We start from the raw sequence: 25,627 nt of genomic DNA on the forward strand, positions 1-25,627 counted from the left end.
TACTACGGAATATCTGTTAAGGAAAACCATACAGTATTTTTTTTGTAGCTACAACATTTATTGAAGCACACAAAAAACATATTGTAAACTATATGTTTTTAACTAATTTTAATGACTGTGAAATAGAAAAAAAAATTTATTTCCAAACTCTTACATATCCCGTTTTAGCATACCTGGGTTGGATAAAACGGGATAGAGCTTACAATGTTTAATTTTTTGCATATATATAAAGATAAAATTATAAATAATGCGAATATATAAATAATATTGTTTATGTATAAAAAAAGCTCAAGTCTTCATCAGAGAAATACATTACAATTAGTTCTAAAAAAAGATGTGAAATCCTAGATGTGAAAATAAAATGCTTAATAATGAACGTTAATAAACAAATTTTGCATTACTATGTAAAGAGACTAAATTTTTCAAAAATATACATAGCTAATATAAATAAGTTGTTTAAAAAGCCTAGGCCTACATTAATATATGGCTATTTTAAAACGTAATAATCCAACAAATAAATAGGTGGATAAAACGGGACATAAAATACTCTATCCCGTTTTATCCAACTCACAAGTGTCCCGTTTTGTCCGACTCCGACACTTTTTGAAACAAACATGGCTGCTGCCTAAATGTGAAAAGAAAATTAGATAGACTGCACATAAAAATATTGGTAAATAAATGGTTAATTAAATTTAATACTCACCGGAATTTTATTCCCATATATGTACACAGTACAATGTAAAAAACAACGCACGTAAATGTAGAAAATGGCAATAAAATAGAGTAAAAAAGTTCTGAGACCTACAACTTTCTATCAAATAATGATCTCGAGGCGGGACGCACCGAGAATGACATAATCACGGTCGAATAACACGTTTCTGTCGTTGTCCACTAGATAGCTGTAATAGTCTGGCGACATATCCCGTTTTGTCCGACTATCCCGTTTTATCCAACTCTCCCCTACATATTTCAGCTTCAGTTTATTCAGATTTATTTAAAAATATACGCATTTAATATGTTTTGGAAACTATTTAGTATAAAACTTCAAAATTTCGAATAGGAAAAGTGTCGTAATACGCAACATAATAAATTATTTCAGGTTAAACTTTGAAAAAAAAGAAAGAAAAAGAAAATTGTTCCTCGAGGAATATAAGTGTTTGAAACAAATATCATTTTTCATACCTTATGACAATTTAGTTTCGAAATATATGTTTCATTGATAGTACAGTAAAACTAATGTGCACTTTTGACATGATATTTTGAGACTATCTAAACGAGTGAGGTATTGTTTGTGTATTTTTTTCTTCTTAAAACGAGTTAAACTTAATTCAAGTTGTTAGAATAAATAGTTTAGAAGAAAAACGTAATTCATTAAAAAAAAAAAAGAAAAATGCAATAAAAAAATTTTAAATATAAAAAAAACCAAAACAACTTCATAACTATTAACAGACATCTCCATAAAAATATAAAACGGTAGGGTAATTTTTCAAAAACAAGGGCACCTTCAGTTTTGAAGGGCACTAATGTTGCTAAATATATTATCTATATCTAGCTAGTTTAGTGCTTTTCAAAACAGAATTAAAAGTACTCAAATAAATATGAGAAATAATGGCATTTTATATCGACTTGGCCAAAAATAATTTCTACTATTTGTGATAATCAGAAGTTCGTGGTTTCTGCTAATGCTATCTCTTTTCTTAAAATAAAAAAAAGCATTCCTTTTCTGAATAAAAAAAAAGAACTACATTTTTACAAAAAAGCAAGGATAGTGCATTTACCTCGGTTAAAGGGTAGGCAGGGTGTGCCACCCTTCTAAAAATCGCTTGAGGAGAACACTGCTACTAATCCCCACATCTCATATGCGGTCTCATTTGATTCAGCGTAAGAAAACGTTGGAAATAATACCTCATGTGTCTAGATAACAATATTTAAATTCATAATTTTATCCTTCCTACAAAAATCGTCGCTCGAGTCCGAGTAAATTTTTACAGATTAAGTAGAGGGTACTTTGAGTTTGTCAAAGTGCCTAAAATAGCAAACACTTTTACAAATCAAAAGCTTAAAAGATATGATTACATGAAAGTTAAATTATGGATGTAGACTTCAAACTCTTACCTGGTGCGATTCACTTGGAACTGTATAAAACGTAGCTATGTCCCAAGTCAATAAATAATGAAATGATCATTGTATTCGTAGGCTAGTGTACCACAGAATATAATTTTTTTAATATTTTTATTTTTTTACTAACTATCACTACTTTTTTCCACAAATATCAGAATTAAATTTAGCATTGAAGTAAGCATTGTTGAAGTAAAAACACACTTCAGAAACAAATACGTGAGCAAATATGTAATCAAAAATGGAAAAAATATTATAATTAAACGTCATAAGTAATTTTAACCATAACAATGCTTACTCCTATTCACCCAAACACCATTTCAATTTTAAGACTTTAAATGAATTAAACTCTTAAGTTTAAACTTTTTGTTGCGAAATATTAATGGAAAATCTTATTTTTTAATAAATAGTTTGAACGCATAAATTTCTAAATGTATATATATAACCTTTAAATTAAAATATCATTAAATTGATAAAAAAATAATCCAAATTTTTGAAGGTAAGAGGTTAGGCGCCAACAAGGACTAGATGCATTAAACGTAAAGTGCACACACAAAAAAAATTTCATTTTAATAACAATAAAATATTTCATATTTCATTTTCAATTATTTAAATATTTCCTTTTTTGCGTGTTTCGATATATCTCGAGAACCTTTTAAGCGAATTGAAAAAATTTTACGTATAATTATAAAATTCGTTTATCCAAAGATAATTCCTAAAATAACTTTTAGTAAATATTTTTTTTAATTTTATTTCATAATAGCCACACAAAAAAATTTAATTGAAAGGTATACAATTTTTACATAATTTTAAAGAATGTAATTTTATTTGGTAAAATACGAAATTTGTGTGAAATCGGTCAAATAGTTCCAAATTTCTAAAAAAAATCGTGTTTTTAAAATTCAATTCATTTCAGCAATCACATTGTGTTATTAATAACCATATTAACAAGGGATAATTACCCAACTATGATATGGAAGATATTGTGCGAAATTCCTTACTCTTAATGCTTGTTTATTTTATATTTTATTTTACAAGTTTTGAAAATGTGCAACATATGCATTTTTAAAACCTTTTTATTTATAAACATTTCATTCCTTTTATATTCTTTACGATTTGATTTCTATGCATTCCAATTGTGCAAAAAAATTACATTTGGAACAAATAAATAATATTTTTTGAATAAATTTCTTATTAGCTTATAATTAGAAATAATTTAAAATTTCAATAACAATTATAAATTTCTTGTAACTAAATAAATTTCTCATATATACATTTAGAAACAGCCGTATTTGGAGCCATAACAGCTTTAACTCCCTTATTCCAACATAAACTCACGAAATGTATAAAAACCAAAGAAAGTGAGAAAATTGAAAAAACCAAAGCCTGCCGATTCTAGTTAACAAAACATATCTTTCTTGCTTTTATAATGACGTATCATTAAAAATAAAATATAGCTCCAAATTTTTATCGAACCTGCGTGAATTATTAACATAATTAAATCAGAAAAATTTAACAATTTGTTTAGTCAAGTTTGAACTTTATTGTAACCATCCATATACAGGCTTGTTCATTAACTATATTTAATCTGCTATAACATCTCAAATCTGATCGAGTATTGGGCGTTTTGAACTTGAAAAAAGAAATTATTTAACTTTAACGTTTGCGTCACATTGCAGATTAAGCTTTTAACAAATGTGTATTAGTTGCCATGGCAACAAAAGAATTGGTCTGTTCCACTGCTTTTGGACCAGTTCAACTCTTAAGAAGTTTAACGGTTAACGGTTGTTAATTGTTTAATGTTGATTTTTCGATGACAATGGAGAGATACCTGCAAGTGACGTAGTGTGGGTATCTTGATCCTGATTGGATATTGAAACGTGGAATTTGTTTACGTTAGCAACTGTTCTTTTCATTCTACTTCGAGTAAGTCAAACCCGTCAAGTACCGATTCTCCTAAGTAACACAGCCTATATTCTTTCACAAATATTTTTTCTAGACCAGGGGTTTCCAACTTACATGAGGCCGGGGGCCACATTTAAAAACACAAATCAAATGGCTGGCAGCAACTTTATCAAAATTTTATGCAGGACTCTTTTATGTTTGAAGGAACATTAAATATTACTGTCAGATTTTTACCAAGTTGTACAAAACAAAAGTATTGAATTACAAATTAAAATAAGAAGCAGATTTTTAAAAATATTTAATTGCATATTAAAAAATTTGGGCTACAGTAACTTTAATGTGCACCCATGTATTAAGCAATTAATGTGAAACTGATATCGAATTGTTTAGATATAAAACTTCGAAAGGTTAGTATTAAAACTTTAGTAGCACACAAAATGTTCAATAACAAAATTGAAGTTTGTCTGCTGCAACCACCATAGAATAGATATTTACATTTTAAATTTAAAATTAACGAATGTGTGTGTAAATATTTTCGTCCAAAATGAGTGGTTTCAAAAAGTTAAATCGGAGAATTTCTTCGAAAAAATTTCTACTAATTACATTTCGGAAAAATTACAACTAATGTATTTTAATTCACGGGCCACAAAGAAAGGCTTCGCGGGCCGGATGCGGCTCCCGTGTCGCCAGTTGGAAACCACTGTTCTAGACGAATAACGAAGAATTCTACCACTATATATTTACGTAAAGACAGGCACGACGCGATGTAGAACATAAACAAACTTATTACGCATCGAAATTGCCAAGTACACAAAACAAAAATATATCATAATTACAATAAAATACATAAATAAATAATAAATCTAAGTTAAGTAAAAGAAGTGGACTAGAAATAATTATATTTCAACAAATTTGATTTGTTATACGGCTCTGTATGTAATTAACGTAACGTTAATTAACATTTTAAGTTATGTAGAAAAACTAAGCTCAACTTTAATACTCCATATCGCTGATAAAGATTAACATAGTAGATCACATGGGTATGTATTGATTGTCATCGTTTTCTTGGAGTGCAAGTACCCAATTCATAATTTTCATTCGACGTCCTTGTTCTGTATTTAATAATAATTCTTGCCGACCGGCCTGTGTAGGGGGCAGAGAGAACTGTCCTTGCATCAGAAGGGTCCTGGGTTTGATTCCCGGCCAAGGCATGGATGTTTCTTTCTCTCTCTGTGTGTGTTCTATGTCCTTTCTCCTTTGTGTGTGAATGTGACCCTCCCTATAAATGGGTTGTGTGAATGGCGTAGCAGAAGTCGAATTCCTGGCCATAGATGACGCCACTGAAAACCAAGAACAATCGCACCCCCACTGCCTAAACAGGCATACGACCAAAAAAAAATTAATAATTCTTTTATCAATATTTTCAATACTTCTGTTAGAAAATAAAATTATAATAGAAAAAGTTAAACTTTTAAAGAATAAAGCAATGGAAAATATTTTAAATTGAAAGGATAATTTTTCAAGACATTTGAATTCTAAAAAAGAAAATCGTTTATTTTTAACAAAAAGAAAGAAAGAATATCTCCATTCTTTTCTAGTAATAAAAACCGATAATTCAGTTTGTTTTTAAACTGCACCACCAGAACAGTTTGCAGCGGGCTCCAAAAGCTCCATTTCCGGAAACTGACCCAATACATCAACCATATTTAGGAATTTAGCATAAATTGATATTTTAACGTTGTGAAGAGAGTAGTTTTTACTATCCTAAAGTTTGGAATGTTTCCTTGTGGAGAAAAAAAAAAAGGTTGTGAAATTTTTTTTCTGCTAGGCCATATTAAGATTAGATATTTAAACTACACTATCATCCATTTAATAACAAATTGGGTTTTAATGTTGCTGTTGCAAGTAACGATATTGTGCCTTTAAAATTATTTAAAACAATGCAAAACTTTTTTTTAGAATAAAATAATATTTTTCTCAAGTTCTCTTGATTACTTTAAATATTTTCATTGATAAAGATGCAGAAGTGATTGTTACAAAAATTTCTAACTTATGAGAAGAATTATATTCTCCTGAGATTTTTAAAGATAAATTGAAAAGACACTGATGATGGTTAAACATGATAAATCACATTTTATATTTAAAACCAAATTTGGTTTTGTCCAGATATAATCAGAAGTATTGACCAAGTGTAGTAGCCATTCTTTACTTAGAAGACTTTATAACGAAAACAACATTGTTTTTGAGACATTCCGTTTGAATATAAATAGACAGTCTGATACAAAAGTTGAGTTGCTTATCTAATTCAGCCTTGCTTTAGTTTATATGAATTAAAGTCCTTTGACCTTTCATTTCAGCTCTAAGTAGCAGATAAGTTCGTTTCAGTTCTTCGTTGCACATGCAATAAAGGAATTTTCATTCAAAACTTTGTAAACATATACGTTAAGCGCTCATGCTTATGACTGCTCACTTGCTTGATCTTTGTTGCATACGCGAGTTTCAATAATAGTATATTAATAGTCTACATACAAAATGTTTGATATAATAAGAAAAAATATTGGGCTTAAATATTTTCAGCAAAATTTAGGAAGAGGGGCCTCTTTTTTGGGTGGGGCACTTCCGAAAACAAAATCTCGCCTGTGACCCAATTAAGAAAACATCGGATTTGACAGTGTCACGCAATTAAGTTCTCATGGGAAAAGAATAGTAATGAAAATAAATATCTTACTCATCTCACATTAAGGGAAAATCTGCAGGAATAGGACTATTTTAAAGTTAAAGTTAAAAAGATATCTAACACAGAAAGCAGATTTTCGATAACCCTTCCCAGTTTTTTTTATTTTTATTATTATTATTTTTTTCTTTGTTTGTTTGTTTTTTTTTCTTTTCAACTTTCAAATTTATGCTTTGTTTCTTTAAAAAAAATAGGGATTATTCCTTTCTTTTCGTGAAAGATCGTGTTTTGTACTTATGGTTCCTTGAACCTAAAATTAGGATAGAACTTGGTAGGGCAGGCCAATGTCTAGGTCTTCTGTCTAGGCCAATTTCTCTAAATATGTGAAAATAAGGTCCTGTTTCTTCCTGGTCCTGTAAGGTCAATTGTCCTGGTTTTTAAGGTCCTGTAAGGTCTTGAATTAATGATGCCACCAACTCCATTTTTCAAGGAAACATATTATGAAGGGTCCATTTTCAAATTGGGAAATATTATGAAATATTATATTTTAAATAAAAAAAGTGTTTAAGATATATTTTGTAAAAGTCAATATTTTTCATGAAATTATTTGTGAAAGGGCCATTTTTACACTAAAGTAAATTGGGTAGGGTCAGTTTATGGTGAAATTATTTCATAGGGATCTATTAATTGACTCAAATATCTCCTGAATAGACTCCTGTTAACCATCTTTTTTTTTATAATTTTGCTTATAAATGAATCCTATGTTATTACAGGGACATCATTCGGTTTCAACGCCTTGATGTAAATTTTTTCGCTAAAAAAATTATAAGTTAAAAAAAAATCATATTTATAACAACGAAGTACAATGTCAAATATCAACCATGGAAAAGGGAAAACAATATTTGAAATTTCAATTTTTATGAAGCAACAGAATAAAAAGCTGTTGCTTACTTCTGCCTCTGTGAGACGTTTTATTTCCTACGCATACTGTTAGAATTTTCTTTCTGAAATTACGGTAAAATAACCGATCTATCTATCAGTCTATCCGGTAAACCATAAAGTTTATAATTAGGAACATTTCTTTACCTTTATGGTTTTGAAACTGTTTACAACTGCTAAAGTTAAAAAACAGTAAATAAAAATCTATACGTTTTTGTAACCATTTACTACTAGCATAGTTTCTAAACCATAAAAATGAAACTGAAACGAACAATGAAGCTCTGTGGATGCGGCACCATTTATGCGAGAACGATAGTATTCTAACAGTCTACGGTCATCAATTGAAGAATGCAGCACACTAGAAACTTTTCATGCATTGAAAAGGAACGGAAGAAATATTGTTGCACCAACGCTGGAATTCGAACCACTGTTCAGCCGGTCAGGCATTTGACCGATTAGTTCTCTCAGCTACAGTATGAGCTCAGTTGCACAGAACAAAATGGTTTCATAGTTGGAGAGAATGCTAAATCGTAATAGGTAAAAACTTTTAATAAACGTTTTTTCTCACACATAACAGCTTGAATATCATATTTTTTATAGTTATTTAGCTGTTTTGATTGAATATTGTAAAATAACAATTAAATAAATTTCTATTTAACCATTTTTACCGAGAAATTTCTAACAGTCCACGGTTTAGTAAACTCAGAAATTATAAATAAATTTGGAAATGAAAAGGCCAGAAAATGAATCTTTTTGAATATAAAGTCCGTGTCCTAATTATTTCGGAAAATGTTAAATATTTTATAGTGCTATCTGAAACTGGGATAGAAATTTAAAAAAATTTAGTTACTGATCTAAAGGTTACTAAAAGATATAAGTAGGGTATTAATTAGTCTGTTTACATAATTATGTTAGTTTTTTTCTCTCCTTTCTTTTCAAATACGAGGAAAATTTGCTCGCCAACCTTAATTGCTTCTCATTCATCCTTGCTTTTTTTTCTTTAAACATCTACAAAAACACAGAATATTTTGTTTCCAATACAATCATTAAAACATTATGTAAGTTCATTTTGTTAACCATAACAAAATGGGTGATTACCTGGATTTTAAAAATAATTATCTGAACTTGAAAAAAAAAAATTTCCTGAAGAATTCAGAATGTGTGACTAAGAATAAATAAATGAAACGTAATTTTATTCCTTAACGAAACTTCTAACAATTCAAAAAGAAAACGGCTCTCATGACTCTTTATTACTTTTAAAAAAAAAAGAAGTTCGCTATGAATGTTAAGACAACGTTAAATCTTTTTTCTTCTTCTTTTTGTTTTTTTGTTTTGCACTTGAACGTGAGCTTGATAAATAAAGAAATCTCGTGGTGAGGGAAAAAATAAATTTTCTACAACAATAGATAAATAGTCAATATTCAAAACAAAAAAGCTGAAAAAAATCTCGAAAAAGAACTTAAATTTGCATTAATTTTCGAATAAATTAGAATTTCGAAACAAAATTTGCGTTGCTTTAACAAACAAAAATGGTTATTTTAGCACATCAAATTATAACCCGGTAGTTGCCTTTCAACGGGCTACAGGTCGACCAAACATGGTATTTTTCCCCTAAGAGTTGAACAATTATAATTCTCGAATTAATAGTCATATCTTAAATTTTTTTATTTTGTTGTACTCCCTATACTTTTCCCTGCATACCTATGTAATTTCATGTTTCTTCATAAGACTGTACAGGGTCTCTTAGACAGAAGTCTCTTAGATTTTGTACTTCGAAGCAACGCGAAACGGATTAAAAAATTTGCAAAAAAGGCACAAAATGTAATAACTTTCGATCAAATTAGAATTTCGGAAATAAATAGATATTATGCTCATAGCACTTTTTCAAAACACGACCGTGATCCTTTCATCATGACAATTTTCACCCCTGTAGTTGCATTCCTGAAGCCTGTAGAGCGGCCCGAATAGTATTTTTTCCAATAAGTTTACAAGTTAATAAGTATCTAAACAATTATTGAATGCTATTTCTTTATCCTATTGTACTCCTTGTACATTTTTCTACACACCTTTGTAGTTCCAAGTTTCTACGTCTTTTAATTTTTGCGTAACAGAACAAAATGTAGCATTGAAATTTGAACTCCCAAAACAGAGTCGACGCCAAGTTTTCTTCTTTGGAGTTTTCATTAAATTTAATCAATGTTACTAAAGCATATCTAAGCATCTTTCATACAGTTTTATGAAGAAATTTATTTTATGGTTAAAAATATCCTTTCTAGTTGTACAATCTTACTAATTTCAGTAATTTTTTTTTTCTGAATATGTGTGTCTAAGCTGGTGCTAAATAGTTAACCAATAAATACGCTTATATTCTCATAAGTTGAACAATATTTCATTTTACGGGACAGTTAATTTTATAATTAAATATTTTAGTTTAATTTAATAATATTTGAAAAAAATATAAATCTTAAATATTTTTGTGGTGTTCAAAATTTTCCATAAATATTTCAATTAAATACTCAATTAACATTTTTAAGTCATTTTCACAAGTTTAAAATTTATTCCTTTATATTTACTGCTTTAAATTTATACTTTGCATTCAAATTTCTTTCTTTATGTCTCTAGAAAAATTATATATTTTTTAAAAAGTTACTAGTTATTTAATAAAAACCAAAAAATCTGATTCTAATAAAAAAAATATCCAGGTTTTTTTAATTTATTTATTTTTAAGAAACTTTTTAACTATGCCAGAGCATGTCTATCTTTTTCAATTTCAATCATGAAATAAACTTTTTCACAAATCTATTATAATCGCTTTATCAAAATGTTAACCAATTGCTGTTTATTTGTCAATCATAAATTGATAACTGCGAACTAAAAGGAGTAACTTGTGTATTGTATAATAATGTTCGGTTTTTATACAAATTTTTTTTCTGTTAATCGATGACAAAGATTTAATAAAAAACAGTTATACTTGTTTTATACAATGAATTTTTTTTAGTTTAAATAAAATATTCTATTACTTTTGTAACAACAGCAGTATTTTATCCCTTATCTCTATCCATAGTTGAATATTAAAGAAGATCATGTTACTGATGATAAATATTTGTAATCACATTTCCCTTAAACAATATAAGTATAAATTTCTTTCCTTGATATCTTAAATTTTGCAAACACTAAAAGAAAAAAATGTTCTTATGTATGTTTTAATTCAAAATATCCTATTCTATTCTTTAAAAAATAGAATTATATTAAGAATTATTGCTTACAAAAACATACATGATTAAAAAAAGGAAACTTCTTTTTTTTCATGTTCTGATATTAATATAGCAGTATAAAGGAAATACCAGAAACTTTTTCAGTTTCAAAATAAAATTTGCTACTAAATAAATTAAAAAAACGTGTTTTCGAACAAAATACATTTAATGCTAGTGAGGCGTTTTGCTTAATCTATTTCATGGTTTACTTAAGTCAACGCAAATGGGCTGTAACATCAATATTCCCTTAAGAAATGACATAAAAATACATTCAGAAATATGTAATTGTAATAGCTTTAAGGCAAGCATTAAATATAAGCATAAAATGTCAGTATCAGAGCTTTTATTTATATTTTCCTTATTTTTAGCATACAGAAAGCGCTTAAAATGCTCATAATTTTTCGCATGGATTTTCCATAATCGATTTTTTTTTATCATATAAATTACAAATTTGTGTGCCTGCAAATATGTTCAAAGAATCGTGAGTTCGATACCCGCCAGTACCATATGTCTGTATCTATTCTATGCACATCTTTGCAGGGATTAAAGTTAATATTACTTACTTTTGACTATCTCAAAGATAGAGTACTCTTTAAAAAAATACTCATGCATTTCCATCACTTTTGATGGAATTTTGATCACACTTTTATCATTACTTTTACCATTTTAAATTTTTTTTTGCTTTTCGAATTAGAGTTATCTCAGTCAGTTAATTATTTTTTTATTCGTTATGTCAGATAAATTAAGTAAAAATATGATAGCATAGGCGGACTACGTCATCATCATAGTATTACTAACATCCCCAACCACGAATTTGTTTTGCTTTCAGTTATGGTTTAAAACGTGTTTCTATAAAACTAAATAATTTAAAATCAATGAAAACTTAATTTTAAAAAAAAATTACATACCGAAAGGTAAAAGTAATGGAGAATTGGCATTAATTCGAAACTTACTTTTTTCCTAAACGAATTAATACTAAACTTATTAAAAAATTGCCAACAAATTATTAAAAAATCTCCAAAACTATTACCGACGCTAAAGATGCTTAATTAATTTTTATAATAGGCAATAATTGAAATAAAAAAATAAACTATGAACTAAAGCAAACATCAATCCATTTATGAGAAGAGTAAAAGATCTCCATACTATTATTGTAGAAATGATGCTTAATTAATTTTGGTAATAGGCATTACTGGTATTATGATAATTTGTGCAGTTTTAATGTATACTAAATGCACGGATACAAAGGATACAAAGTATTATATTAGTATATTTTTGCTAATTAAAACTGAATTAGTACTGTACAGATTTTATATAGATACAGGGAAAAATTTTAATGTCCCTTCTTCTAAAGGATAAGTACCGGAGAAAATTGCTTAATTGTGATAAATTTTGACAATCATGAATCGGCCTCGAGCTAACGCCTTCTGCCAAACGATAATGTATACAGTTAATTTTATTTGAAAGGGATGAACTTCTAAAAGTGTGTTTTGTTTTTTCTGATAATGTTTGAGAGCAACAATAATAATAATTTAGAAAAGGAATTATTTCAGTTTCATTATTTGTGTCTGTATATAACTTTTAGTTTTGTTCAAGATTTCGTTCAGTACTGATTTGTTAATTATTTTCTTTTTTTCACTCCGTGCAGAGAATAAGTATTCCTAGTCTATATATATATTTCTCTTCACCAAAAGGAAGCCTCATTACAACTCCCCGAATGGCAACGTTAGAAAATGGACCAATGATTGCTGCTGAAAATGTCACATGGCAAATATCACATGAGGTGGCTCAACATATAGCGCTTTTAAAAACGGAAACAATAACCAGAGTGAGCATTATCAGGTTGTTCAATTCAGATTCATGTCATAAAAACATGATAATATTTAATTTAAACTCAATTAGGAATTAATTAGGCTGACCTTCTCCGTGACTATAAATAAGTCACAAGGTCAGACTTTCGAGAAAATCAGTTTAGTATTGACTAAACAAGTTTTTAGTCATGGACAACTTTATGTTGGCCAGTCAAGAGTTAGCCTGTCAAGCCTTTCAGTAATTGCTCCAAGATGCCAAATCTATAATTGTGTTTTCAAATAAATTCTAAATGCTTAGTGTTAATTTCTTAGAGCTTTGCAGAAAAAAATGTTTTTTGGAAAAAATTTAATTGAAACTTCTATTGGAGGCAAGGGGAACTGTCAAAATCAAAACTCCCCGATTAGAAATGCAGCATGGCGACCTCTACGTGGTATTTCTCGGGTAATGCTAACAGCCATGCATTTTTGTGTTTGTATGTAAAACATCCTTATTTTGTTCTAAAATGTTATGTACTTTATCACAAATGTTAATTAATATAGATAATGCTTCAATAATGCTGATCACCAAAAAATATTTCATTTGGCGATAAAACAAATTTTTGTGTTCTTGAAAATGAAAGACTTTTTGAGGGTTATTATCTCACAAGGAAAAGTTAGGGTTTAAAGTTTATATTTTTAAATAATAAAATTTTTTTCCAAAACTTTCAGAATTTCTAGCATTAACTAATTTATTATACACATTTAGTTGAATTTAGGTGAGTATCTGCAATATTTCATAATATTTGCTAATATGTTTTTTATTTAGCTAATGTTTTGATTTTTTCGCCATGTACAATCTAAATAGCTAATATACTTTTTTAAAAGACAATAAGAACATTGATAAAATTCTTCTACATAAGTACAATACTATGTCTTTGATGATAAAATACTATGTCTTTGATGATAATATACTATGTCTTTGTGCTAGAGCATTGTGTTCATTGGCGAGCGAGCGCAGCGAGCCATGGCTCACGGCGTGAACCACATAGGATTGCGTAGCAATTCTCAGGGGTTGGCGAGCGTTAGCGAGCAGGGGGCGGAGCCTCCTAGTATAATATAACATAATTATCTACTTCCTAACCAAAAGGTTTATAGTTCGATATTTGTTTAAGAAGGAACAATGATAACATTGGCATAAATAAATTAAGATTAAACTCTTAAAAAATTCACTTTTCTAATATTGAATAATTTATTATTAAGAAAATTTCCCTTTAAATTCTCATCTCAAAGAAAGAAATATTGTTAAGAGACAAGAAATCGGAAAACGGAACAAAAACCGAAATTTTGAAGCTTTTATTTCGTGACGATATTCTAGAAATTTTTCCATTTATTCATTATTTTTTTTAAAAAATACACATTTAGTTTAAATATAGCTTTAAGGCAATGAGTATTACACGATTACAGCATTGTTATTTTTATCATATTTGAACTAAAAGTTATTTTTATTGATAGCCATTTTTATTCTATTTGCTTTTGTAAATTAACAACAATATTAATAAATAACAACAATAACATAAACTTAATAATATTTTTTTGTGTACCGCGTATATGACAAATTTAAATGTCTCCTAAATTTTTGGTGTTTTTTTTTCTAATTATCTAATTTTTATTTTCTAAGTCATACTAGTTTTTTCTTTAATCAATCTTTTGTCGAGTTTTATGAATAATTCTCTTTTAAATTTGAGCGTTGTCCCCATTAAAGATAATTCTTTAACATATTTTTTTGTAATAAATAAGCTAAAACAAGCTTTTAAATTACTTGCAATCTAATACCTTATTTTAAACAACTTACAATCAAAAAGTATATTTTATTTCATTCAGCAAAATTAAAATAAAACGCACTCCAAGTTTAGACTTCACAAAAAATAAAATTATATATTCCGCTTTAGTACAGTTCAAAAAGGCACTTATTTGTATATTAAAATATAATTATATACTTATTAAAATTTGTTTTATTACCATCGTCATTTCCGTTCGGTTTCTTTTAGTTTGCTTATGCCGAAAAATGGGCAAACTTCCAATTAATAATTTTAAAAAAATTACCATTTATGTAACAGATGGAAATTGATTTCAAATGACAATACGTTTTATTTGCCGATAAAAATTGTTTTAGAAAAGATCAAAAATAATAATAAAATACATAGTTAATCATAAAACATTGTAAAAATATAAAACATATAAAATAAATTAAATTCAAAAAAAAAAAATTCTGAGAAAACAAATTTGCAAAACAGTTCTCCGAATTTTAATTCTCAATTAAAATTTAGAAACTCGACATTAGTGCAAAATTTGAAATATTGGTTTTAATTGGTCTTAATATATAAAGTGAAAAGACATTTTTACACCTTAACATTAGGTGACAAAAGCCGTAACCGTAATAAGAGATACCTACTCACATTGCGCAGGATTTTTGGTTGAAATATGGCTCAATAAAGAAGATTTTCTCTGGCGCAGTTTGCCAAAGTTATGACAACTGGAAAGGATAATTTAGAAAACAAGATTTTTATCACGTCATTCCGGCTTTCGTGAAAGTTTTAGAAGTTAAAATCTTTACGTTAATTTATTACTATGATAAAATAAGGTTACGTTTACTAAATTATTCAGGTATTTTTCTCCTCTTTGAATATTAAACAGGTAGTGAAATTAATGTTACGCAGAAAAATGCTAATGAGTTTTTGATTTTAAATAGTTAACTACTTCTATTCCTTGTAAAGCAAAACGCATACTTAGTTTATGTCGAAAGATTTTTAGTACATTTTAGGAAGAAAGTACTTATTTTTTTCATACATAAATATAAGTCTTGTAAGAAAGTCATTTTTGTAGTTTTATGAATATTATAATGTTATACTTTTATTTTTACAAATATATACTTCCTTATAAAAAAAAATTATTATAAAATTAAGTTAGTTTTCAAAATTTATATTAAAATATTTAAAACTGTGAAAGGATCTCTTACTTTTATAAATACATAAAAGCATTATTCTTAAAATAACTTAAAAAAAGCTTTAAAATTAAGAAATAAAAATCTTTATTTTTTAAGGATCGATTGAAAAAAAACGACGGTATCGAATAAAAAATTCTATATTTTAGGTTTCAAATTCGACCAAAAAACACGATTATTTAAAACTGAAGTTGCTGTTAAATTTGTAAATTATCCTTAATACTTAATTATAAATATAAAATACTTTTTTATGTTATGAAGTCATTTTACATTATGACCTTTTTTGTAATATTTATTATGATATTTAAAGTAGTTATTAAATCAAAAACTAAAATCTTTACCCCTATAAGTAAATTGGTAAAAAAGTTTTGTCTGGCAAAAACCAATACATTTTTAATTGAATGTCATTTGATGTGTTAAGTTTATTTCATCATACACATAATATTATATTTTAATTTCACTGAATTGAAAATGTTATATTTTAATTTTTCTCAATGCTTGTTTCTTGGCAGAAATCAGTTTTGCTACTGAAGTTAAAATTATTTACTTAACATATGGGTCATTCTCACGAAAACTGTCATTTTTCAGTTCATAAAATCCCGAAAAAGTAAAGTTAATAAAAAGCTCTGAAACTTTTTATATTAATATAAATATGTAATGGCATTATAAAGAAAGTATATATCCTATAAAATATACCGTCATTCGGGGCTACTTTGTGCAGCGGGGGCTACTTTGTGCAAATTCGAATTTGGCATTTTTCAAGTGCTGCTATTCAGTATTATGTTTATTTCACGTTAAAAATGTGTGGAATTTGAAGATAGAAGTCTCTTCTATTACTACAAACATTTTTTCGAATTTTAAAACAATCTCAGAGTGTGTTTCGCTCATCCAATGCCAACAACTTTCCGAGGACGTCGGATGTCGAAAAGTGTGCGTGGAAACTTTAGCTGTGAAATGCAAAAACGTTGATAAAAAAATTGTCGTAAGTGCAAATTTTTTTATTTATATATTAATAAACAATTATATCATGTTAGCGTTAAAAAAATTTGAAAATTAATAACAAATAAATGGAAAATGAAAAAAAATGCATTTTGGGGCTACTTTGTGCAAAGTTTCATTCGTTTTTTTTTTCGACAGAAAAATGGTCAGCCGTTATAAAAAAATACCTGGAACGAGAAACTACCGTGATTAAGCTGCAACAATGTGTACAAGCAGTTGTTGGTGGTATGTCGATTGCAGAAGCTTCTCGGAAGTACAAAATCCACAGAAATACTATCTCTAATAAAATTCACAAGAAACACGTGAAACTTACTGGTAAACTATTATTTTTCTTCTACAAAGATTTTTCTAATGACTTAATCAAACGATTTAACACATAAAAATATATTTTATAGGACATCGGGTAATTTTGACAGAAACTGAAGAGCAACTTCTGTCATGTTCATTCAAGGATGTTATGTTCAAATTTAACAATACTATAAATGTTAATGAATATGTAATAATTATTATTTTTAAAAGTTCATCCATTTCAATGTTTAAAAATGTATATGGTTTTCTTTTGTTTAAACTCAAATGTTTTGAAATAAACATTCTTTTTAAGAAAAAAATTCTTCAAAAAAATGGTTTTTTAACGCTGAAAATTATTTTCAAACTAATATCTTTACATATCTTGATGTTTTTGTCTTTAAAATGTCAACAATTAACTTTTTTAACAATTTTATATCAATATTTTACTAAAAACATGATTATTAAACTGAATTCCTATCGCTGCACAAAGTAGCCAAGGTATGTTTTGACTTATTACTCGTAAATATTACATACAAATAATGCCAATATTTATCAAATTCACTCGTCTGAGTCCAGTTATGAATATAATATTGATAAATTTTACTAAAGTTTGAATTTTTTTTACATGTCAAAGTTCAAAAACTGTGAAATCCTGCACAAAGTAGCCCCAAATGACGGTACTTAATATTTAAATTAATTAATTTTTTAAGTAATTAATTTATAATAATTAATTAGTTTAATAAATAAATTAATTAAATAAATAAATTGATTAATTTAATAAATTAATTTATTAATTTTTTAATTTATTTTTCAAATTAATTAATAAGTAAATTAATTATTTTCACTATTTAAAAAGTGAGGGAATGACACTAATAGTGAGGGAATGATATTTTACTTTAATACATGTTTTTATCTAAGTTACATCTACCTAAAGTTTGAAAATGATAACATACTAAATATATCTAATATTTATTATAATTTACTCTTATATATTTAATAGTTTTTACAGGCTTGGGAAATAAAATTGGCTGGAAAAAAAATAATATACTCATCTTGAATCATTCCCTCACTTCAGCGTCATTCCCTCACTTTATACACTAGTGAGGGAATGACGAATTCAATAAAATTTAAAAATAACAGTTAGGCCTAATTAATTTCTGAAGTCAATCACATACAATTATATTCATACAAGAAAGCAACATATAATTATCCACTTTCTCGATGAAGTTGTATTTTATTTTACTCTAAAAAATGACATGAGGGAATGACAAATGTAAAAAATTTTACCTGGTTTGATTCATTCAAATTTATTCCACAGCAAGGCTTCTTTAAGTTGAAGATGGAAACATACTTCAATTTTGTTTTATGATGCCAGTTGTTAACTTCTGAAGTTTTTATTAAAATATTTTTATTCTAAGAAGATTGCAGGTGATAAGAACATAGTTGTGAGGGAATGACGCGAAACACTAGGGACAAAGTTTAGAATAGTGCTGTGTTAATATTTTTATCAGAAATTAAATTTAAAATTGATTTTCTGAATTCTATATTTCAGTATTCTGAAATAAAAAACACGAATTTGTAAAAAAAAAAAATTACTTCAGAAACAATTTTTTTCTTTTTTTAAATCAGCAGTGGGGACAAGTGAGGGAATGGCATATTGGTATATTTTAATTACCTAAAATAAATAAAAAATAAAAATTGATAATTTTATTTTTATTCTTTTGTTAGCTTGCATTCTGAAGGACACTTCCCCTGAATTTTTTTTTTTTCGTATGCTGTAAAACAAACATAAAATATACTGGGGACATGAAAATGACTGTTTTTGTGAGAATGACCCACATATGTACTAAAAGGAATTCTGTTTGCTTACGCTTGTGCCCCTATTTCCCACTCCCAAATATTATTATCTAACATATGCCTCAGAAACTTGGACAACAACACAGAAAGATGAGAATTCCTTGGGAATCTTCGAACGTCGGATCCTAAGATCCATTTTTGGGGGCAAACAAGTTGATGGTACTTGGTACAGACGTTCAAACTCACAACTCTATCGGGCCCTTAGAGAGCCTGAAGTTGTCAAGTACGTAAAAATTCAAAGAATTAAATGGGCTGGTCACATCATTCGGATGAACAGAGAGCGTCCGACAAACATAATCTTTTCGGCTCAGCCCATCGGATCAAGGCCCAGAGGTCGACCAAAGCTGAGATGGGCCGACTGCGTGGAAAGAGACTTTTCAGTCTTAAAAGTCTCAAACTGGAAGACAACTGCCAGGCAGAGACAGGCCTGGAGGAAGTTGATTGAGAAGGCCAGGGCCCACCCGGGGCTGTCGTGCCACTGAGGAAGGAAATATTATTATCTATTAGTATTATAAATATTTAGATCTATTGGTAAACAGAAGTAATTTTTCAAAGTAATCTTTTTTTTAAAATGGCATTTAAAATGTTACATTATATAGCATTGTACTGTTCAAACAAATTTGATGAGTTCACAACTTAATATATACAACAACGCAATTTAATATTTTCGTTTACTAAACGGGCGGATGTATTAAATACTATTTTTGCTGGCATCTCATTGTACATGAAGCTGATCGTTAAGTCCTAAATTATTTAACAGATCTCTTTAACTGTGATTTATAACAGTATATTAATGTTATTTGCACAAAAATAATAATTGTAAAATGGTTAATAAGATTAGACCACCTTTCAAAATAACCTTATCTTAAAATGTAGCGCAGAATTACTTTAAAATAATAAAAAACAACTGCGACACTATCATTAATTTTTCATCAATAGTAAGATTTTAAGCATATAAGTAATTGACATCATCGAGCAATATGTTAAAAAAAACAGTTATTTATTGATAGCAGAAATGCGATATGTTTCTGGAATAAAGAAAGATAAATTGGAAGCATTCAAAATTCTAAACATGAAAAGTTCTTGTAAAGCAATGAAAAATAATCTAAAAATCAAAATGTATTTGAAACAAATAAAAAATATGATTCGTTTAATGTAAAAATGAATTGAAAAAGCTAATATCAAAAATAAAATGTTACAAAAGTGCTCTAATGATAAAAGTATGGTCAAAACTGTCAGATAAAATTTCTGTTTTTCTAGCTGCATGAAAACTCCAAAAATCTCAGTAATTTTTACCGAAGAGCTTTGGTAATGATTTCGGTAAAATTAACATTAAATATGAATTTACAACATGCGATAAAATTTGATAAAGGTGACAAAGTTTGGTAATTTTATCAGAATACCTTAGAGCATGGCATAAAAACCATTTATGCGATTATAGTTGAGTTCACATTTCAGTTTTGTATTTTTTGCTAAATGTGTGGTAACAAGAACCATAATTTTTAAAACAAGAATTTCCAATAATCATTACCATATGAATGGGAAAATTACCAAATGAATGATTTAAATACCACATGTTTTGGTTTTTAATACCAGAATTATAGTGTTTTTTAAACCAGTAATATCATTACAACAAAGTACTGTAATTTTACCAGAATTATCTTCTCCAAGTGCAGACGGACGAAATGACAAATAAAAACTATTTTAGAAATAAAAATGCAGCATCATAAAATGCTATTTTGTACCTCTTCGAATGTATCATAGTGTTATAGAATAATTTTTCGGAAATAGCATAATCTTATATATAATTTTAGTATAGCATTCTAAAATAATAGACGACGATTATTTGATGTGGTTTCCCTCAAAAATAATAATAATCGTTTTGTACATTGACAAAGTATATTTTTCTATTGTGAAAGTGTCGACAAGAATATATTATAAGTGAAAGTCTCTAAATTTGAATTAAACATTTTTTGCATCCGAATGTTTTAATAATTATAATAAAAGTAACTAATTCAGTTTTGGGTCACGTTTTCGTTATCTCCACTATTTTTCAACACTGTATCACGTATAATTTACACTTTTAAATAACTAAAATGAATCTGTGCGTTTTAAAAGAAATCCAATTTTATTTTAAAAAATAATAAAAGAAAATTTCAATCCTCTTGAAATAAATGATAACGATTACCACTTTTAATATATACTTTTAAAATCCTCGAAAAAAAAAAGTAAAAAAAAAGTATAACGATTGTCATCATAAATTAAAATTTTTTGAGAAAAAAAAATCTAACGAAATCTAACGAATGACTGCTAAGGAAAATGGGATTGAAAACATCAAAACCTCTTTTATCACCAGGAAAAGAAGAAGAAAAAAACAGATAAGTAAAGGTGATTATCATCCCATTGCCGATCTATTGGGAAAATCCTCCCGTATAGCAATGTATAGTAAAACAAAACTAAGGCAAACAACGTTAAAGAGCACGAAAATATTTATAAAATACAGACAGCTGTTTCGGATGCTCAAAGGGCAACCTTCATCAGTGCAACAGAAAGAGATGTTGCACTGATGAAGGTTGCCATTTGAGCATCCTCCTTCTGTTGCACTGATGAAGGTTGCCCTTTGAGCATCCGAAACAGCTGTCTGTATTTTATAGATATTTTTGTGCTCTTTAACGTTGTTTGCCTTAGTTTTGTATTTTAGCTTAAAGGTCGCCCACTTATGTATTTATTAATGTATAGTAAGTTCTAACTGTTAGAAAATGCGCAGTGGTTAGGATATACTCATGCGCAATTCATTCGATCGGCAAAGTGTTAAAAACTAATTACATCAGGTAATCAAACGGGTCTTCATGTCTTGTTTTAAATTTACAATCACACTATAAAAATGAGAGAGATTTGGGTTCTCTCACGTAACATTTCGCACGCTCACGTAACTAGGTTCTGCACAAACTCTGTAGAAAACTGACGTTGTTTTTAGTAGTATCTTCACTGCGTAAAACCTGTGCACAAGAACATGTGAAATCTCTCTAGCATCCTTCATTCACTCACTCATATAATTATGTTACATCAGAGCCACCACGATCAAATATTTAAGTTCTTCGTTAAGTAACATCAACACAAAAAACAACAATCCATATAAAAACGCGCGGTTCTCATGTATAACATGATTATATTGTTACTTCGAAAGTTACAACAATTAAACCAGTTTTCATATTAAAAACATGAAAAGGGTTTTCAAACATATTTGTGCACAAGAACGTGTGAAATCTCTCTAGCATCCTTCATTCACTCACTCATATAATTATGTTACATCAGAGCCACCACGATCAAATATTTAAGTTCTTCGTTAAGTAACATCAATACAAAAAACAACAATCCACATAAAAACACGCGATTCTCATATATAACATGATTATATTGTTGCTTCAAAAGTTACAACAATTAAATCAGTTTTTATATTAAAAACATGAAAAGGGTTTTCAAACATATTTGTGCACAAGAACGTGTGAAATCTCTCTAGCATCCTTCATTCACTCACTCATATAATTATGTTACATCAGAGCCACCACGATCAAATATTTAAGTTCTTCGTTAAGTAACATCAACACAAACAACAATCAACATAAAAACACGCGATTCTCATATATAACATGATTATATTGTTGCTTCAAAAGTTACAACAATTAAATCAGTTTTTATATTAAAAACATGAAAAGGGTTTTCAAACATATTTGTGCACAAGAACGTGTGAAATCTCTCTAGCATCCTTCATTCACTCACTCATATAATTATGTTACATCAGAGCCACCACGATCAAATATTTAAGTTCTTCGTTAAGTAACATCAATACAAAAAACAACAATCTACATAAAAACACGCGATTCTCATATATAACATGATTATATTGTTGCTTCAAAAGTTACAACAATTAAATCAGTTTTTATATTAAAAACATGAAAAGGGTTTTCAAACATATTTGTGCACAAGAACGTGTGAAATCTCTCTAGCATCCTTCATTCACTCACTCATATAATTATGTTACATCAGAGCCACCACGATCAAATATTTAAGTTCTTCGTTAAGTAACATCAATACAAAAAACAACAATCCACATAAAAACACGCGATTCTCATATATAACATGATTATATTGTTGCTTCAAAAGTTACAACAATTAAATCAGTTTTTATATTAAAAACATGAAAAGGGTTTTCAAACATATTTGTGCACAAGAACGTGTGAAATCTCTCTAGCATCCTTCATTCACTCACTCATATAATTATGTTACATCAGAGCCACCACGATCAAATATTTAAGTTCTTCGTTAAGTAACATCAACACAAAAAACAATAATCCACATAAAAACACGCGATTCTCATATATAACATGATTATATTGTTGCTTCAAATGTTACAACAATTAAATCAGTTTTTATATTAAAAACATGAAAAGGGTTTTCAAACATATTTGTGCACAAGAACGTGTGAAATCTCTCTAGCATCCTTCATTCACTCACTCATATAATTATGTTACATCAGAGCCACCACGATCAAATATTTAAGTTCTTCGTTAAGTAACATCAATACAAAAAACAACAATCCACATAAAAACACGCGATTCTCATATATAACATGATTATATTGTTGCTTCAAAAGTTACAACAATTAAATCAGTTTTTATATTAAAAACATGAAAAGGGTTTTCAAACATATTTGTGCACAAGAACGTGTGAAATCTCTCTAGCATCCTTCATTCACTCACTCATATAATTATGTTACATCAGAGCCACCACGATCAAATATTTAAATTCTTCGTTAAGTAACATCAACACAAACAACAATCAACATAAAAACACGCGATTCTCATATATAACATGATTATATTGTTGCTTCAAAAGTTACAACAATTAAATCAGTTTTTATATTAAAAACATGAAAAGGGTTTTCAAACATATTTGTGCACAAGAACGTGTGAAATCTCTCTAGCATCCTTCATTCACTCACTCATATAATTATGTTACATCAGAGCCACCACGATCAAATATTTAACTTCTTCGTTAAGTAACATCAACACAAAAAAACAATAATCCGAATAAAAACGCGCGGTTCTTATATATAACATGATTATATTGTTGCTTTGAAAGTTACTACAATTAAATCTGTTTTTATATTAAAAACATGAAGAGGATTTTCAAACATATTTGTGCCATTCTCGATGCTTCAAAAACAAAATAAACTTTTATAATCCAAAACGATTCGTTTTCTTAGTTTTTTTAAAAGTAAATATTCGTCTTTCGCGAACACAAAATAAAGCATTAAATCAAGAGTTCGGAAAGTCATTTCATGAGCGAAGTATTTTCAAATTCCCTACGATATTCGATGAGTAATTAATGACCAGAATGTCATCACAATGATTTAAAATTGTTGAACTTTTGTACACAATATGTAAGAGAGGTAAATAACATTAAAAAAAATCAAATTGAACTGCAAAGAATCCACATTACTTAAGAAAACCCGTATTAAATATATGCGAAATGAACAATCATTACCTACGAAAGTTAGACACAACAATAATAGTAATTGAATACGAAATATATCGATAATAATTACACAACAATAATAAAATGATTGAATTCGTAGATATTTTGAGTTTTACTGAAACCTTTCCAATCTTATTTCGAACTGGAATGCGCAATGCTACAATAACATTGAATTTTGAATGAAATAGTTCTACATTACGAAATAATAATTGACAAATGTAAGAGTAATAATAGAAAGTGTAATTAAAATTTCAAAGCATTAGCATTCATTTCTTATGGTACGGAACTTAAAACTAAAAGTAATAAAGTTAAATTAGGCTATTAGCAATCGAATTTAGTCAAGTCCGTAGAATTGACATTAATGGTAGACTTTTTTTTATTTATTTACAAAAAAAATTTTTTATTCATTTATAACATTTTTAGTTATCTAACCAAATTTCTAATTCTAAACTTATGTGATCTCATTTCTGATATGAATACAAATCATTGCATTGTATAATACTTATTATAATCTCTCCTTGCCGTGAAACCAATTTACAGGAGATACAACGATCGTACAATCATTCCACCGTGTGATTAAAAGTTTTCAATATTGAAATTTTTAAATAATACGTTATATTTATATAATTACATAGGTATTTTAAATTATTGCGAATTTTATTTATTTTTTTACTGTCATATAAAACGATATTGAGGCTAAGTATTACATAAATTCGATATTAAGACTGTCTCCTATTAAAATTACGCTCGCATTTTCTTTTAAATATGCATTTGATTCTTTCGATTCTTAAACCACTTGCAGAAAAGTCGCTCAAAAATCTTTGTATAGCCCAAAAAGTATCTGGGAAAAAATCTAATTTTATTGAAAATAGTAATTTCAATAATGAAAGAATACAGTTAGTAGGAAAGAGAGCAAACGATTCTATGATTGAGCAGTATTTTTTTAATTATTAAATTTTTTTTAAAGAAATGTTACATTATCACTATTTTTTACTTTCATTTAATACAAAAGTACTATAAGGCTCTGCTAATAAGTAAGGCTGTTTCCGTATGATACACAAGAAAACCAGATTTACAATTTCAATGAAATGTCTGTTTAAATCCTTTTTTTTTTTTTTTTTTTCTTTTTTTTGAACAACTTGCTGATTAATTACGAACTTGAGGACTATTATTTTAAAATTCAAAAACTGCATCGTATTTTAATTAAACTTTATTCATTTAAAAAAACTATTTGCTGACACTGAGAAAAGGAATACAATTTGTA

General features: G+C 28.0%; 1 protein-coding gene across 1 annotated transcript in view; it reads right to left on the reverse strand.

The window, feature by feature from the left end:
* LOC107455064 (apoptosis-stimulating of p53 protein 1) overlaps nucleotides 1-25,627 on the reverse strand; it is a 470,765-nt gene that overhangs the window by 444,089 nt on the left and 1,049 nt on the right. The window lies entirely within an intron of this gene.

This window comes from Parasteatoda tepidariorum, chromosome 10, assembly GCF_982258835.1.
Source record: "Parasteatoda tepidariorum strain Cologne lab strain chromosome 10, Ptep-v5.0, whole genome shotgun sequence".
In the NCBI taxonomy this organism is placed as follows: Eukaryota; Metazoa; Arthropoda; class Arachnida; order Araneae; family Theridiidae; genus Parasteatoda; species Parasteatoda tepidariorum.